General features: G+C 45.3%; 1 protein-coding gene across 2 annotated transcripts in view; it reads right to left on the reverse strand.

The window, feature by feature from the left end:
- The window catches only part of LOC1281161 (cardioacceleratory peptide receptor), a 50,117-nt gene extending 32,882 nt beyond the window's left edge, over window positions 1-17,235 (reverse strand). Inside the window, exon 1 of one of the 2 annotated variants that reach the window (XM_061644020.1) lies at window positions 15,996-17,235. The gene's annotated coding sequence lies outside the window, so the exon portion shown is untranslated. The remainder of the gene's footprint in view (window positions 1-15,995) is intronic. The other variant, XM_061644021.1, reaches the window with a different exon arrangement.
- Between the last annotated feature and the right edge of the window lie 288 nt (window positions 17,236-17,523).

The following is a 17,523-nucleotide window of genomic DNA, read 5'->3' on the forward strand; positions in this document are numbered from 1 at the left end:
TTTTACCGCCTCAATAATGACTTTCCTCGTGTGCAGGAGACGCAGGAAGCGCAGGGTTGATGTTAATTTGTATGATTTTACCTGCGTGTAGGCGAGTTTACACAGCGCTAAATATAACCCCTCAATGAGATAATTGTTTACAAGGGCGCTTTAGCACAGGAAAAAAAAACGTCGAAAAGAATGAACAAAAAACTCACCCCCCCAGTAGGTATTCATTTAACAAATTGCATGTCTAAAACTTTTACCAACACTGCGTCGAGAAAACGCTTCGTACAATAAAAGGAAAATGGGAAGGAAAACAGCAGCAGTGTGAAAAATCATGACTAAAAGGACAAATTATTCACTGAGCGCATTTGCAAGCCAACCACCACGTCCGATGGATTGCGCATTATTCACTCCCCACAATCCAAAAACCTCACACACACCGGCAGTGCATTTTCCGGCCCGTTTTCTTGATGCACTTTTTGCCCGCCGACTGCAAGCGCACCACCGAGTGCTTCCCTTGTTTTGTATCTGGTTTGGCAGCACGCGGCCGTAAAACCATTTGCAGCCCACTTAGCATGTGCTTTCGCTGCATGTGTTTTTCCGCTACCGCTACCGCTGCCCTCTCCCATCCACAATCGGATTGTATAAATACAGTTGTCAACGGGTGCAAATTGCAGCTAATTGATTAATGGGGCATCGTTTTCGAAAGGCATGGTGGGAGCTGTACAATGGATGGTGTGTGCCGGCATTGAAGGACAGGAGGAAAATAAATGGACGAGAGGCGTTCATTGTCGAGCGGAATGGAAATATCTTTTCCCATTTGCCCGACAGGCTGCCGAAACGGGGTTTGCTGTTTTATCCCGCGGAACAAGACCGGCCAAGACACCGTGTTTATACAGGGTGAGTAATTTAATTGCCTTGCGAAACGAAATCGCTTTTAAAACGATCTAGGTTGCAGTTTATGGACGATTCGAGCTAGCATGGTGACTGTAAGGTGGTATGGCAGACATGTAAGATGAAATATTCTTTTTTAAATATTCACTCCCTTCCGTGGAAAAGTTTCCATCAACAAAGTTGCAATCAATTACACACAATCATTAAAACGCCTAAAGCTATGCAATTTGCTATGCAATTTGCCTTCTATACCCCTTGAATGCTTTCCAACACTCAAACTGTTGCTCTATTGAGTCTCGCCAGTCGAAAAGTCCGCTTACCAAGGTTAAGTTCCCCCCCCCCCTTCGAATCTTACCACGTTTCTGCTTCGATCGGCGCATACCGCAAGAGCGCCTTTTGGGGTAGTTTGCTTGTAAAAATGTTCATTATTCTCAGCTACTCAGCAAACCCTCCAGAGCACGGCACCATTAAAATGTTCGCAAGTTCTGCCCCAGCATTCGTTTCCCGGTCGGATAGAGGCTTTTCTTATAAATTCACGTTTACAAGCACACTTTCGCGGAGCTGTACCGTTCCGTTGAAGCCCTTATCGAAACGCTTTTCAAGAGCACTTCAGCTTCTGGAGAAGGTAGACGAAAAAGAAAAACGAAGAAAAACTGCAAAGTGCTTTTCCACCAGCGCCACGACTGTGGGGTTGTGCTGTTGTGCACATGGGAAGAATGTTCAACAAATGTGGTCCCGCCAGCTGTGTCGTAGCCTTGAGTGGTTGGATGCTGTTTCGGTATTTCATTTATTCCCGATCACAACGTTCGGAATGGGTCACGGAGAAGAGGGGGCAGGAAATGGTTTCCAGCATGTTGTACTAAAGGACACTGCAGAAGTGTGTGGGTTACATAAAGTGCAGAAAATTGAAACAGGAAATCGGTTATTGAATCACACAAACCCTTCCCTTCCGTCACATGCTGGGTGACAATGCTGCGTATCGTATCGACCGGTCAAAACGAGACCGTTTTTATCCCATTTGTGTGCTACCCGGTGCTGGGACGGCTTACGAAGAGAGGTTAGCCGAGAGTAAAAACTGACCATTGTCAGCGTCATCAATTTTCAATCACAACCAAAGCGTTGGGAATCATTCCAACCGGAAGGAACCGGTCCGGGATGGATGGACAACGCACACACACTCGATCGACCAGTGTACAAAATGGTCCCACACGTCACACACACACATTTCAACACATTTGTGGGTCAGTTTTTACTGCTGATTATTTATAGAAACTTTAGCCACGAGCACAAGAAAGTTAATGAGCCAATACAACCACACAAAAAACACGGAGCCGAATTTATTTATGATACGCCAACGAACGTAAACAGATCATTACGTAGCGAAAGAACGCTTGCTAGACATCCGTTCTCGGGAGCTTATTTGAACAGTGTGCTTTGCTAACGTTACGCTCTGTCATCCCGAATCCGCCTGTCGGTGGAAAAACAACGCCGAAACGTCAAAACAATAGCTCGAAAAACCCTTTCTGTCCCGCATCATTACATTTATGCTGCTCGAACATTAGACGACCGATAAGGGCCGAATGGCCGAATCAAACGGAAAGCCGAAAAAACCTCCCAGCCCGATACCAGCTAGCCAAAACTGGAGCAACTCATCCACCGTACCCCGGATGACCTATCTGGTACCGAAACATACCCACAGCACAGTTAACCATAACGTCCGTTGGCTGGTCGGCGTGTGATAAATGAAGGGATGGTTTCGGCAGCCACGGACAGGATGCCAGACAGGGACAGAGTGGAATTGGACGGTTAAATCAAATCAGGAAGATAAAACTGGTAGGCCTTCTGCTAGGGAAAACTCACCATCGCAGGTCAAGGATAGCCGCAAGGATGATGCTCGTTTTGAAAGGCATGGAAAGGATAAAAGGATGTTTTGATGGCTAGCGGATGGTTTTTAACTCACCGAAACTAATGTTTGTAAGATGTATGAGCGGTGTTGTTCTTTATAGCACTTTACTATATTCATTACTAATTGGAACTTCTCTCTGGAACTCTGATGGCTTAGTACGCCAATGAGCACCAAGTAACGCTCACTATGACTACCACAACTTCACGAACATCAAACGTCAAAATTCAATGCCTACTCGTCTGTCGCAACAGTACAACAGGGAACAACTACATACGCCTCTTGTTTAGTGCAACTTTGTTTCACAGTGTAGCGATGAAAATAACCTCTCATAACCCAGAGCAAAAATGCGTTATTTCTTCATTATCCCATCCCCAAACTGGCGCTGCTTTTTACTCGCCTGAATTGTCTTCACCGGATGCCTGGTACGGTTTCCTCCAAATGCGCCAAATGGCCAACGATAAATTCCACCCGAATGGGTTCATTTTCGCAAATCATACGACCGAAACCCGAAATGCCTTCCTGAACTCGTGACAGCGTGCATCGCTTGAAAAACAACACGGGGAAGCCTTTTAAATTCGATTTTTACGACCTTCGCCACAGATCCGGCGAGGAACTGCTGACGAATGCCGAACGTTTGGTGGCGGTTTTTTTTATTGTTCCCCCCCCCCCCCCCCCTCTGTTTTTCGATAGTGCACTTTTTGAGGAGACATTCGCGAGTCCCGTGTCTCCTCTTTCACCCTCGTATTCGTCGATGGACGGCGTGGATTGGCAGTGCAGCCACGGTGACCGATTTTTTTTTTAACAGCAAACCGGTCGAATTTCGGTTATTAACTCCTTCGATCACCCAAGCGAACGGCAAACGGGACGAATTGATGCTCTACTTGGATTGGAGGGGAGGAGACGGTGGGTTGGACCTCCAGAATGAGAGATAAAATAAACCCCCCGAAGATAAAACCGTGAAGCTCTGGCGAAGGCGATAAACGGGTACGCTAATGATAATTTATGACAGGTTCAACGATGCTGAAAATTACCGTCTCACCTCACCAGAACCGCAACGGCACCCTGGTACCTTCCGGCTTCGGGTAAATTATCAGTTGCAAGTGGCAAGCGGAAGCGGGTGGGTTTGTTTTTCCCGCGTTGGCAAAGCTTTGGACATCGCATTGCTTTAATAGAACGCGATAACAAATGGCATAAAGTATCTGCTTATTAACCCACGACCTCAAGACGATAGTGCACGGTTTTACTTTTCTTTTCTCTTTAGCGAAGACTACAAGTGGATATTAATGCGACAGTAAGGCACCCAAACGGGGGTTTAATTTGTGCTGAAATATTAATGATTTAATCGTCCTACCGTTCGTTAAATTAATTTTGATGCGAAATCAAGCGTACAGGTTTAAGGACGGATCGTTACAGGATTAAGCAATCGAACTTGTTCTTAGGATGCTAATTTTAATTTCACTTTGAAAAAGGATTTGTGTTTTCATTCGCTATAAACTATAATCCTCTTACCGTTTTATAGGTTGAACGATCGTGACGATTTGCAAGAGAGAGGGAGAGAGAGAGAGGGTGGCAATCAATTTTACTTGCAAAGGAGAAGGATACGAATTCCTACGAATTAAGAAACGATTTTAAGCTAAGTTCAGAGAATCAAGCAAAGCCTTAATACAACTGTTAACAATCGTTTTTTTTTGTGTTGTACAATGTTAATCGGAAACGTGATTGCTTTCGGCATTCTTTTCCTTTCGTGGATTTTTAAGCGTCACTTTCGGGAATCGGAAATTGACCACCGGGGTGGGAAAGTTTCTCTCTGTGCGTGAGCACTCAGCAAGTGTTGAGCAAAGGCTCTGCCCTTGGCAGTTGTCCCTGACGTCTTTCGGGGTTTTACAACACACATTTGAAGCACATACTTAGCGTACAGAAGTGTTGTTAGCATGCTAACTGCCAACGCAAAGCTCCAGACGTCACGCAAACTTTGGCAACACTTACATCCTTGGGCGGTAAGGCAGACGTATCGTTTACATTTCTTGCTCTAGGAACAACTTAGTCTTACAACGTCTTTTGCCACTCTCCATCGCCTCCATCCCCGCCACCCCCCCCCCCCCCCCCCTCCCCACACACATCGTTTTGATTAGATGCGAACATCACGTGCACAGGCTTGGTAAAACATTATAAGCTAGCGTCGAGTCGGGAGAAGAAAGAAAAGCATGTTGCAAACAAAATAAACAGTTCCGTAGCTTCAGTCTCAGTGTGTTGACTTAAGAGTAGACGCTGATGGCAGGTTGATTTCTGCCATCATTTGCTACCGGCTTACATACACGAAGATTTGCCGGAAAACCGTTGACTCGCGTGTCACGTTTCGCATTTGATGAGCCGTTTAATTATCGTACAGCGAGTAGAGGTTCAGCTAGCGCGAGAAACGATCCGCATCGCACCGTATCCGCGCACCGGCAAGGCGCATACAAGACAAGACAAGCAGATCTGTCTACACGTTCAGCACGTGCACGTATCCATCAGCCGGAAATTTGGAGTCATTTTTATTTGTTTTCTCTCCGCTCCGTGATGTCGTGATCGGAAGCAACTTTCCACCTGTTGTTTTCAGATGGGGTGGATGGGGGATGTTATATATTTCGGGACGCTTGACAAAACATTTACCCAATCCCAATCAAACAACCGGCTAACGATGCTTATAACAACTTCTAATTAATTGTTACGTGATTAGGGATTCTTGCTTCACCCGGTCGCGATTGTTTAATCTGCGTGGGTTTGGCGTGGCTGCTCGTATGAACACGGAAGTTTATTTAAAGCTCTCGAGACGTGCATCGAGAAGAATGAATGAACGGGCGGCAACCTTAGCTGGTATTTTATTGGCGCTAATTGATTCCTGTGAACCGAATCTTTACCCTTGAAAGCAACCATCAAAAATTGATCTCTTATATTTTTCAGCTTTTGAATTTTTAATATGAATTCTCAATCTGCTAACGGTTAAATTTGAAATTCGACGGACGGATTGATGGTAATAGAAATATTTTATTACAAAATAGATGTTATAGCATCGAACTAGCTGAAATTGTTACAGTTTTTTTTCATTTTCGATGCTTTTGATAAACTTTTGATACCACGCAATTCCCTGTGATTCGAGGACCCAATCAACCGTATCACCAGAATCCAATTTACTAATTACATGATCTACACATTTGGATGCAGGTAGTATTTTTTCGAATCGCACCATTACAATCTGACGTCGAAATGTGATATTTTCGTCCCACCATTGCAAAACAGCATATCCCACCAAACCATCATACACATCCAACCAGCTGTCAGGTGCGATCAACGCTCAAGACTATCCGATTTCACTCCACTGTCCGCAATCCGTTTCACGTTTCGGTTTGCGGTGCATCGGTATTTTACCGATATTTTAAGCCCTCCACGTCTTCCGCTAAAGATAAAGACAAGAAAGCAACGGCTTTGATCTACATTCACCATTTACGGTGCTTTGTTCGATCCTGTGACCCGCGTCGGCCCTGTCGTTTTCTGTGCCGTCTGACCGGGAAGGGAGATCGGCTCCGATTCGTACCGCCCGCGTTAATGTGTAGCACGAGCACAACCTCTTAGGATAAGCGTCGCTGGTGGCAAATTAATGGAACATGTGTGTCATGTCACTCCGTACTCGTGTACTCAAGCCGCCGACAGCCGGCCATGACGGTGCAGTGCAGTGCGCATCAGATGGTCGCGTGTGTAAACGAGAGATTCGGGACATCTTAACAAAAGCAAAGCATAACCCAAAAAGCCCAAAAAGATCGAACAACGCGTTCCAGGGGTGGTAAGCCACCGATAACAGTATGCCTTGTCACCCGGGTTAAACGAAAAGCGGCCAAATAAGGCCTGCGATAATATCCGGTAAGGTTTAATGCGAAATTGTTCATTCTGAACCTCTCTGTTGTGCATGCTGGTACAATTTAGAAAAGGAATTAAAAACACACACACAGAGAACCATCTCCTTACGCGGGGCTGTGAAACTTTCACATTTCACCAAACACACGTACGCACTCATAATCAAGCGATCAACCTTGCGATGCTATCTCGGCAGCATCGACCATACATTCATCGCTGATAAGAAGAGTCGTCGCTCAGAAGGTGCAAACATTAATTAAGCTACCCTTTTTGCTCCGATCGTTGTCACGACCGATTTTAGCTCGCTAAAAGAAATTATCCTTATCAATGGCCCGCTCGTATTGTCCAATCAGCCCCCGTTCGATCCACTCCACACCATTTGCGCCACGGACAGCGAAATTACGTTAACCTTCCCAGCGTTGGCTGATTAAAGGCTGGCCATACAATATTTCTTCCCAATTTTCGTCACCACGCACCGCACCACCTTTCACTTCGGCTCCGGTAACTCCCGGCATGATTAGCGCGGTGTGAATGTGCGTGCAAAAATGAACATGCTCATGCTAGTAGGTAAGACGAACTTTCTTCGGGCCTGCAGTCGACGGAAGGGGGGAAAGGGGGATGGGAGAATAGTGAAATTCTTAATTAAATGACATGACCAAACGATCCCGAACACCGAAAAGGGTCTCGATAGCGTGGATGTGCAAAAAACAAGAGTCAAAAAACCAACGCTTTATGCAAACCCACAAACACCGACACAAACTGCCGCATTTAAATCGGAAACCAATCAGTAACGTGACCCTGGTGTTGAATTTTTTTGAAGGCTTTTCGTTTTTTTTTATTTCATTGCACGATCCCCTGCCAGAACCGCATCATAAGTTGTGAAGTTTATACACATTCGCTGAACTTGAATTCAACTGCTCCCCGTGCCCGAGGTGCAGTACATAGGGGCCGACCATCAGTTGGCCGGCGAAGTGAAGAAAGCAATCCTCGGAATCGAGAATTTACCGGCAACGAATAACAAAAAATAAATACACATCCACACAGGTTGACAGTTGATTGAAAGGACGTTGTGGTTCAATTTCGGAACGGTTTATTCCGTAGAAAATTTTCGTTTCGCAACTAACGAGATTTCCATAACCGGGCAGTGGAATGTGATACAGTTTACAGTACGGTACGGAAACGAAGCCGAACGATTTTGCGGCTTTATTCTTGTGAATTGTTACCATTGCAAATGCTTTGGATTGCATGGGTGCTATCTGGGGTTTAATGTATAAAAAACAATAAACAGATGATTTTTATTTTAAATTTGAGTGGACAATTTTAACATTTTATTGATTTCAGTTTTTAAATTGAGTGATCATTAACATTAAATTGAGGTTTTAAAATAGAGTTCTGAGTTTTAATCGACTGTTTTAGCTATCAATTATGCACGAAAAGTTGATAGAGTTATCATGACTAAAGAGAATTGTACGGTTCTGTTGTATTATTCAGAAATTTGTTTAGAAATTTACAAAAAAATGAATTAATTAGGATTTGTTCCTCCATCTTCCACGAACTGAGGCGGATTCCGGATTGAATAGAATTGTTCAGACGGTAAATTGCACCAATAGTTTGAGTTGCTGATTCATAATTAGTTATGAATTTATCTAGAAAACGAAACGGAAATTCGAAGAAAAGGACAGTTGCTTCAAGATTAATTAAACAGTTTCTGCAAACCCCTCAGCGCGTTTTCTCCTAAATTAACCACACTGTAACGTATAACAGTTTATATTGTTGTTTTTTTCATTGATTTTGCTTTTAAAACATTGCTTGGTTCTGTAACTTCATAAACTCCATGGAAAAGCAACTTACAGACATTTTCACCAGTGTTCTCAATACGTACTGTTTAACCTTCCGCGAAGTAAGTGCAGAAAATTCGATTCAATATTCAACCCCAAACATTTCATTACCGCCCACAACTCTTCGCTCGCCCGAAGTTAAGCTCTGCTAAGCTCCTACACAAAAGAGAACTTACACCGAAAAAGTATCCGCACAATGGCTTCTGAGGACAGTACATCCTCGGGGCACACAGTACGTACAGCTGGGCAGTTTTAGCTATCAGGAGCGCGTATCTTGTCGTACCTTTTTCGACACGATCATCTCTCATAAATTTGTCACTCGTAGCAGTACAAGCGGGCGAAAAATGGGGGAAAGACATGGACACTACCACACTGCTAGTAAATCATCAATCTTTGGTGGAAAGCTTTTTATTCCATTTTTGTTTTCACCCTCGGCATCGTGCTTCATCTGCTTCAACCCGTCCAGAGATGTGTAAGCACAACATCAGCTCCTACTTCTACGAACGAGTTTCAACGAGGTTCGTGCACAGTTAACTGTTTTGACTTGTTCGGGGTTGTGTGGTACCTCCTCCCCCTCAGAATCTAAACCATACTCCCGTCCAACCGTGTCCCGGTAAAGTAACTTCGCCATTTTCTCCAACCAGCATCCTTTTGGCATTCACTTTCAGGACTGATCCAGCGACGACGGCACTCGAACCAATCATTACCCGAAACCGGGTCACTCTAGCTGATAATTATTTGTTTGTCTTGCTGGCTCCATTTCCCCATCCTGCTACTCGAACTTACTTTATGAAACGGAAGCATGGTAAGGATGGCAAAAAAAACAACAAAAAATCGCATCAAATTACGCGACAAATGGAAAATCGATGCGGTTGTTTTCTCGGCTGCAGTACGACCGATAGAGAGAGACGGGAACACCGGGTCACTGATCCAAACATTCACGTCAAACAGCTGCTTGCACGGGGCGGTAAGATTTACAAGATCCTGCGGTGTCTGGAGTCATTCAGAACGGAACCCAATCGTGAATGTTCGCATTACAATTCAAAGCAATTCGCCTTCCGACAGCGCTTACGACACTCGGTGCAGGAAAAAGCGTGTACACATGCAGACTCACTTCATCGGGATGTTTAATTGAATTGCTTCAATCCGTGGTTATTGCATTAACCTGAATTGAGTGTAAGTTGTTTTCCGGGAATAAAAGAGTATGTTCGGAGTACTAGTACCGTTTACAGTGGTCAGTCAAAGGCTTCAGTTCGATTAATCGTCAGTATAGCGTGAAGTTGGGCTTAAATTGTAGATTTCAACTAAGATTGTTGAATACATATTTAATATAAAACTTTTTTAATTCAAACAACATAGTTTCCCAGACTTTGCCTCCAAATGAAATCGTTGTTTGATGTTAACGTACGTTAAATTTCCGTTTAAAACCTCCAAAATGAACATTGACAGAAACGCTAGAACTGTTCCATACACGGTTCCGGTGTGAAAACGTGGAAAATTCTTCTCAAACCACTCCGGACCGGTGGCTGATATTTGCACTTCCGAACTCTTTTTTCCCAGAATTTTCTCACCATATCCATTTCATTCAGCGAGGGCAGTGAGGGCACAATTTACCGAGCTTTTATCACTGTCCATGAGTGTGGATGGATGGTAGGAAATGCGCCCAGTCATAAATAATCCGTTTCATGAATGTTAATTTTCACGCTCTTATCCAACTCTTCCGAAACCCTGGGATGGGAAAAATGTCGCAAAAAAAACGTTCTACTTCATTCCCATCTGGACGGACAATCGCGGTTGTTACAGCTATTCTCAGGAAATAGCAAGTTGGTACGCTTCATTCTTCTCCAGTGAGGATGGATGGAATATGTTTTCCTCCCCTTTATTGCTGATTGCTACACCCTGTTTCTGTTTGTTTCTTATGACTTCACATCTTTTCTGACTTGCGTCTAAAAAACCCTTTTTCTGTTCAACATTTTAAGCCCAACAACAGGGCAGGATGGTAGTAAAACTTTACCCCAACTCGCAGCCACTCGGTGCCATAAACCGGGAGCTTCAATTCTCACATTCCCGGGGGCCTCAAAAATCCCGCACAGCCGACGAAGCCGATGTCAATGGGTCAAACGTTTACGACACGCCGTTGGCGAAACGATGGGAACACGGCGTTACTTTCTCTCGGCGTACCAGCGCAGGCATGGCCAAAGAAACATCAAAAAGGGCAGGAGGAGACGTCTCCTTCACATGATGAATGGCGAACCGATATTAGCGAAACGATCATTATTACGACTGTTATGCTAATAAAATCTAGCAGCTCCAGTATTGGTGGTGGTGCTGCTTTTACCTATTCTGGTCTCATGCTTGTGGGGAGTGGAAACCTTTTTCATGTTTTATTTGATGACGGCACGGTAGCCGGACGCGCTGAGTGAGATTGGTGAGCTGAACATGCTACAACGAACGCACAGCAGCATCGTCCGGCTGCCAAGGAATGGTCGGATTTACGGTGACCTCATCCGTTGCTTGCTCACCCGGGAAATATTGATGCGGTTTTAATTGTTTGTTGATGGGGAAAAGCACCCTTAAACACGCCTGTGGAACGGATTGATGTAAAGCGTCATTAATGATTTATGGTAAATACTGAGCAACGCTTGTTTATTTCACTAAAGTCGATCGAATTTGACCAAATTGGGCAAACTCCAAAAATAGCTCCCATTGATTTCGAATCTATTGCATCTCGCTCTTAACTAAAGGGAACCCACTAGACATCCACTCTAGTGTAAGTATATTGTATTAAAAGCCCCTCCGCTCTCTTCCACTCGCGCTTATTAATGGTTGTGTTTTCACACTCAAGAGAAGTGCTTGAGCGAATACAGCAACTATCGCAACGCAGGTTTGGAATCCAAACAGCAACTGGTAACAAATCTTGGCTCCGCTCAAGAAACACTTCATCATCTTTACGTACGCCTGGTCCAATTCACTAGTGGAGTCAATTTTAGCGGTACAACAAGAGTAAAAACAGCAACTACTACAAACTCCCATGCTAATGCTCTGTCATCGGTCATGCAAAAATGGGAGTCCGCAATCGTTCCGCCGCGCTCGCATTACGCACCGGGAATGGGGCTATAAATATCGGGTCCTCTTCTTCGTTTAGCAGTATAAATAATTTATCTCATCCACCGTCACCTTCGTTTTACCCGCATGGAATAGTCGGCGCGCGATGGATTCAAGCCAAAGCTGCTGCTCTTCCGCGATCACTCTCCCTTCCAATACACATTCGTGTGCGTGTGTGTGTGTGTGTGTTTAGTACAGAAGCATGACGAAATTGGACCAACATGACAGATGAAGCAGTGTCCGATTAGTAACATTAGCAATTACTTAGCCGCGGCCGACACGCACGGACACCCGTTTTGTAGGTGATTTAAATAATAAATGTGCTACCGGTGCTGCTGAGCGACTTTACCTTCGGTTGGGGTACTGAGCGGTGACACTTCCCCCGTTACCTTTCCCACCGGGGGACCAATTTCTTATCGCCAAAAGGTGCGCACGACGGTTGTGTATTGCCACGCTGCGATTAATTAACTTCTTCCAGTTTGAAAGCTAGCTAATTATCATAATCGGCATGAGTTCTGTCTGTTCCGGCTGTATCGGGGCTGTTTACTGGAGCATTACTCATTCGCTGTTCGAATTCCTAGAAGGTAACCTGTAACCCAGCCCGGTGGTTCAGCTCCAAAAAACATGAAAAATCGCTCCAACGATTCGCTCCAGCCAGTACAGGGGGGACAAGGGAGTAGTGTTGAAAACGATTAATCACTCCCAACCGTCCGTCGTACGGGGTGGAGGCACAGGACACCCAAACATGGCACTGCAGACGTACTGGCCAGACTGATCAATTGGTCTAGTGGGCTAGAGGTCGAGGCACTGCCTCTTGACCGCTAAGACACCGTTGAAACCGTCCCAATTACTGCTTAATCCTTGTGTTTTCAGCCGCCCACAGCAACACTCACAGTCGGTGGCAGTTCTTTTTCTTCAGTTCTGTTTGACAGAGAGAGAGAGAGAGAAAAGGAAAAGCAAACACTACCAAAAAGGATTATTATCGCTGCACTGGCACGCGAACAAACACTTTCCCAAAGGGTGTTTGGCAGAGGATGGCTTGCTTTCGTTGGCACGCATAATGTCCCCCCACCAATAATTCAGTTAGAAGCTGGCCGGCAAAGAAAAGGTCAACGGAAAACGAAAGCTTCTCCTAGCAAGATGGGCCATGTCTAGCCCGAAACCCGCAAGGCTCTCTATTATAACTCCATTAACTGTCCGACCCGGTAGTAACGCAGCGCGAAGAGGCCGGGAATAAGCCGAGGAAGTACGAACATCCTCGCAGGCAGAATAGAGCAATGGCAATTTATACTTCCACCGCCGGTTGGCAGGTTGTTTATGTCGCTCCCGGCCTGTCCAAACCCCAAGCACTGTCCTGTGGAAATGTCTCAGAAATGCGTTGAGGCTCTTACTTCGATATGAGCTTAGTTACGTGCCATCTGGACGTCAAACGATACATGGAACATGTTGAACCCATATCATTGCTCACTGTCTTGGTACGTTTGTGTGCGTTTTTTTTCCTCTCCCGCTTTTTGCTAGCTTTTCTTACTTCATACCTCTCGGGATAGGCTGCTTTCAAGACACTGTTTTTGCTACTTCCATCTCAAGTACACCCAGGCTGCCAACGAAACACAACTGCAAGCGTAGCAAATGATTGTAATTTAATAATCGGTCGGTATTAAAACTTATTTAACAAAAAAAACAAAAAAAAAACAGTGAATGCCTCTCCTTCCTGTGCTGTCCCTTCGAGCGTGGCCGAGCCGTGGTGGGGACTACAATTATCGACTGACAGCAAACAAGCGCCGTCCGTCGATACAACGTATCATTACGAACCCGATTGTATCATTGGCTGCGATGATTCCCTGCCCGTACGGATTCAATTATTTTGCACAAACCCGGATCGGATCGTGTTACCTCCATTGGTCCGGGACGAAACATTGTTTATTGTGATGCGTTTTTTTTATTTGATTTGGCCAAATCGAACCACTAACAAGGGGAGTTTGGGGATGGTGTGATATCATGTGCTTCGATAGCAATTACGTACGTTGGCATGGCTGCTTTCTATCTGCCGATCGAACTGTTCGTGCAACAAGTTGGTTAAAATTAATTGTTTAAATAAGAGCCATTATGGGTGGGACTAAATTATGCAGAAAATGTTTTTAAATTGGGTATCAGATGATTATTTGATTATTATTTTATTAATTATTATAAATGTGTACAACCAAATTTGTAGGTAGGCTGAGGTGAATGTTTCGCAATGTTAGCTTTACCTTTATCAATGCAAAGTTTGACAGATGAAGGGAATATTGACTTCAATTGAAAATTCAAAATCCCCTCCTCATCTGCAATTCATAATATCACTTCACCCAACACTTCCCAAACTGCATTTTTACTCCTGGAATATTCCCCACTGGATGTCACCAAGAATTTACGCTCGATTCGTCACGGCACGGCAACACGTTGCCTTTTTGTTGCCCTCCCCTCCTTCCCTCCCAATGCTCAATCACACCAAAGCCTATCGACGAACCTGTGCGAACGGCGCTTTACGGCCTTCACTTACAGGTGTACCGGGTATCGTAAAAGCATCGCCCCTTATCGTAACAGTGTCATCATTACACACACACACACAAAAGTCCCACATGCCAACCAGCGCGGACACACCGACACAACGGCTAAATAAATAACCAAATAAACCGGGAATGCAACAAACCAAAAAAACAACCACCGTTGTGCCACACACACAATCCGGTTTTTATTGAAATGTGTCTTTTTATGGTCACGCCGACGACGGATCACCCCCGAAAGCGATCGGACACCGCACCGTTCCCGCGGCTAGCTGCCAAATCGATCCCGGGCCCGTTGGTTTGGCCGGTGTTTGCGAATGCATTGCATAAAATTAATCTTCAAAAACGGATAAAATATGGCGCTTTATTGAAGTGTGGCGTTGAGCCCGGAGAGCCCCCCTCTCTAGCGCACACCACTCTAGATGCACCACCCCGAGATGCACCCACGGCGCGTCACCACGGTATCGCTTCATTTTGGGTTTGCCGGTGCATGCCGCAGCTGGAAGAAGCTTTCTGTGGGTGATGACGGTTTTTTAGGACGCTTTTTAGGTTGCTTCATTTTTTGAAATATTTTATGGGACGTACGGTTAAATTTTTCATTCACACCGTGGCACTTCATAAACATTGCTGTACAATGCGGTGGGTCTACAGCAGCGGTAGGGGGGGGTGCAAGAAGGATGGTAATAAAATGAAAAATAGATTGCAGCATGAATTTAAGCGAGTGGCCGTGCCAAAATAAGCGACTAAATGGGTGATGAGGTGTTTGGGAATCGGTTTATTATTGCTTCACTGTTTCGCACACAAACGGGCTTTTTTGTTTTGCTGTTTTAATTAGTAAATCATTTTAAGCAACTTTCGCAAAAACTCAGTCGCTTTTGTAGTCTATTATTTCGATAACAAAAGCACTCTTTTGCTCTAAATCTAATAAAGAATCCAATTGAGAAAATATGCAAACGTTCATCAGCCATTCCATGTTCATTTCCATCCAATCTCCCTGAACATACTGTCATCACCATCAATCCTCCCAAACACTGCCAAAAAAGCCTCTCGTCAAAAAGCAACAGTTAAACGTTGAATTATTAATGCAACTGCAACTCAAAACTCACATTCTTCAAAACCCCGGTAGGAGCAAACCCCTTTTCCCCCCAAAAACACAAACAAAAGAAGACGAATGGCTCTCAAGCCGAGCAACATGGCACGAAAAGATGCAATTCACTCGCTTGCCGCATTTGCAGTTGCATTTGCAGCAAAACAGCCGTCACCACCCCCCGCCATTCATGACCCACGCCAATTACAACACGACCAGGACGGCACCCTGCCGTCGCCTGCTATTGTGTTAGTCTGCGAGGAGGGTGGAGCGAATGCTGTCGGCACACATTACTGCACGGAATCTGTCAAGACCGTAACCTACAACTGCATTTAAAACAGATTTATGGGAACTAAAAGCCACGGTGCAATTGTTACACCCCTCCCCCCGGGAGTAGTCGTGGGCTGCACTGCTTTCGTGAACTGCAGAGCAACACATCGAAACAATTGCTAACTGTTTCCCTGTTGCCTATGATATGGGCACAGGCCCCGACGCCAATTACGCTCGTCACCGTAGCACTCGTACTCGATTGAAGCCGACGATTTAACGGCCATAAAAGAAAGCGTATCATTTATCGTTGTTTAGGGCAGGTTGTTTTACAAATTGGACCCAGAAGGCACGCAAAACTATTCGACATTAACACCCTGATGGGTTAATGGTGCGAGTAGCACGGTTTTAATTGCTGCTCCTCTTCGTGCTGCTGCACGGTTTTGGGTGCGTGGCATTTGTGTCGCGAATTAATTTACCTTCTCAGCACACGGCAGCGGCTGCAACCTTTCCGCCACGCAGAACAGATTTAATTATTGTACAAACGTTTAGCGATTTAGTGTTGTGTAACCATAAGCACGCATTTACACATTAATAAATTACACAAGCACACACTCACACGCTTCATTTGTAGAACGGTTTTGCACAAAATCTCGAAAATTTGCCCACTTTTTTACGGGCTCACACCACGAACGATAATTTACGCGCACCACTTTGAGGAAAAATCACTTCCTTCCTGAGCGGCGCTTCACTTCCCAACTGTTAAGCACTTGTTAAATTCACACCACTTTGCTGTATCACTGTCAGACTGAAATCCTTCCGCTCTCGCAGCAGCTTCCGGGCAATTTATGGACACCTAATTTGTCGCTAATTTCACACCACCTTGATGACAGTACCATTTATCGTCCTTTAGGTATGCATCCGCACGCGACCTCGGCCTGCCGTCGATTTCAGCACCATCAACCAGGCAATCGCGTGCTATAGAAGTTTTCAATCCCGTAAGCCTCAATGGAAAGGTGGCGGAGTGAAAGGCTTCTAGGCTTTCCTTCTACATTTTACACCCCACCCCACAAACTTGTACAAGACGTTGTTCGTGCTTTATGAAGCTTCGTGCCGCTTGCGTCGTCGAACGATACGCTGGGATGGAGCGCGACCGTCACGCTTCCGCATGGTGTTTGATGGATTTTTAGAACTCAACTAAGTTATCTTCCATCCTGCGCTAGCTGACACCAGCATCATCGTCGTGGGTACTGTTTACTTTTGCAAATATGATTCTGCTTTGATCACCGCTCACAGCAAACTTCATCAATCACCACCTGTAACACACCGGCCAACACCTGTAACGCACGCACGGTTTGGCATTCTTTTACAGCACGAGCACGCACGCACCGAGCACAATTCGTACGCAGATGGAAAGGACAAAGTTTGCTACCAAAAATATGCCTTTTTTCACACTCTCGCCTGAAGAATGACACAAACAGCTGGGTTTTCTGCGGAACAAATTTAACACACTTTTTTTTTTAATCGTACATATTTTCCACAAACACACACTGCTTGCTTTCACTTCACGCAAAGAACGTCCGTACGCAGTAAACACAAACATGCACGCGGTGTTCGCGTACGCGGCTGGCTGCGGACAGCGATTTGCCCGGCACGAACGCACAAACGTCAGTGAGCGCCGCGAAAGCGTCTTCGTTCTCCGATAGCGCGACTGATGATGTTTGGAACCGACGATGCCGACGATTCTTGCTTCTTCCCCCCACTGCCCTGTACGTGGTGCTGTGATCCCGCTCACAGGCGACGCGCTCGGCGTGCGCTCGCTCGCACACGCTCAGCAGCAAAGCCACCAATCCGTCCCGTCCCCGGGGTCCCCGGCATCGCGTTGTTTTGGCATGCGTTGTGCTTCGCGCGTTTCTCATCCCCAGCTGGATGGTGGATTTTCCTGGCCACTGTGTAGATGGCAAGGGTGGCAGATTTTTTTCCTTCTACTTCTCTCACTGCTTTGCA

This window comes from Anopheles gambiae, chromosome 2, assembly GCF_943734735.2.
Source record: "Anopheles gambiae chromosome 2, idAnoGambNW_F1_1, whole genome shotgun sequence".
In the NCBI taxonomy this organism is placed as follows: Eukaryota; Metazoa; Arthropoda; class Insecta; order Diptera; family Culicidae; genus Anopheles; species Anopheles gambiae.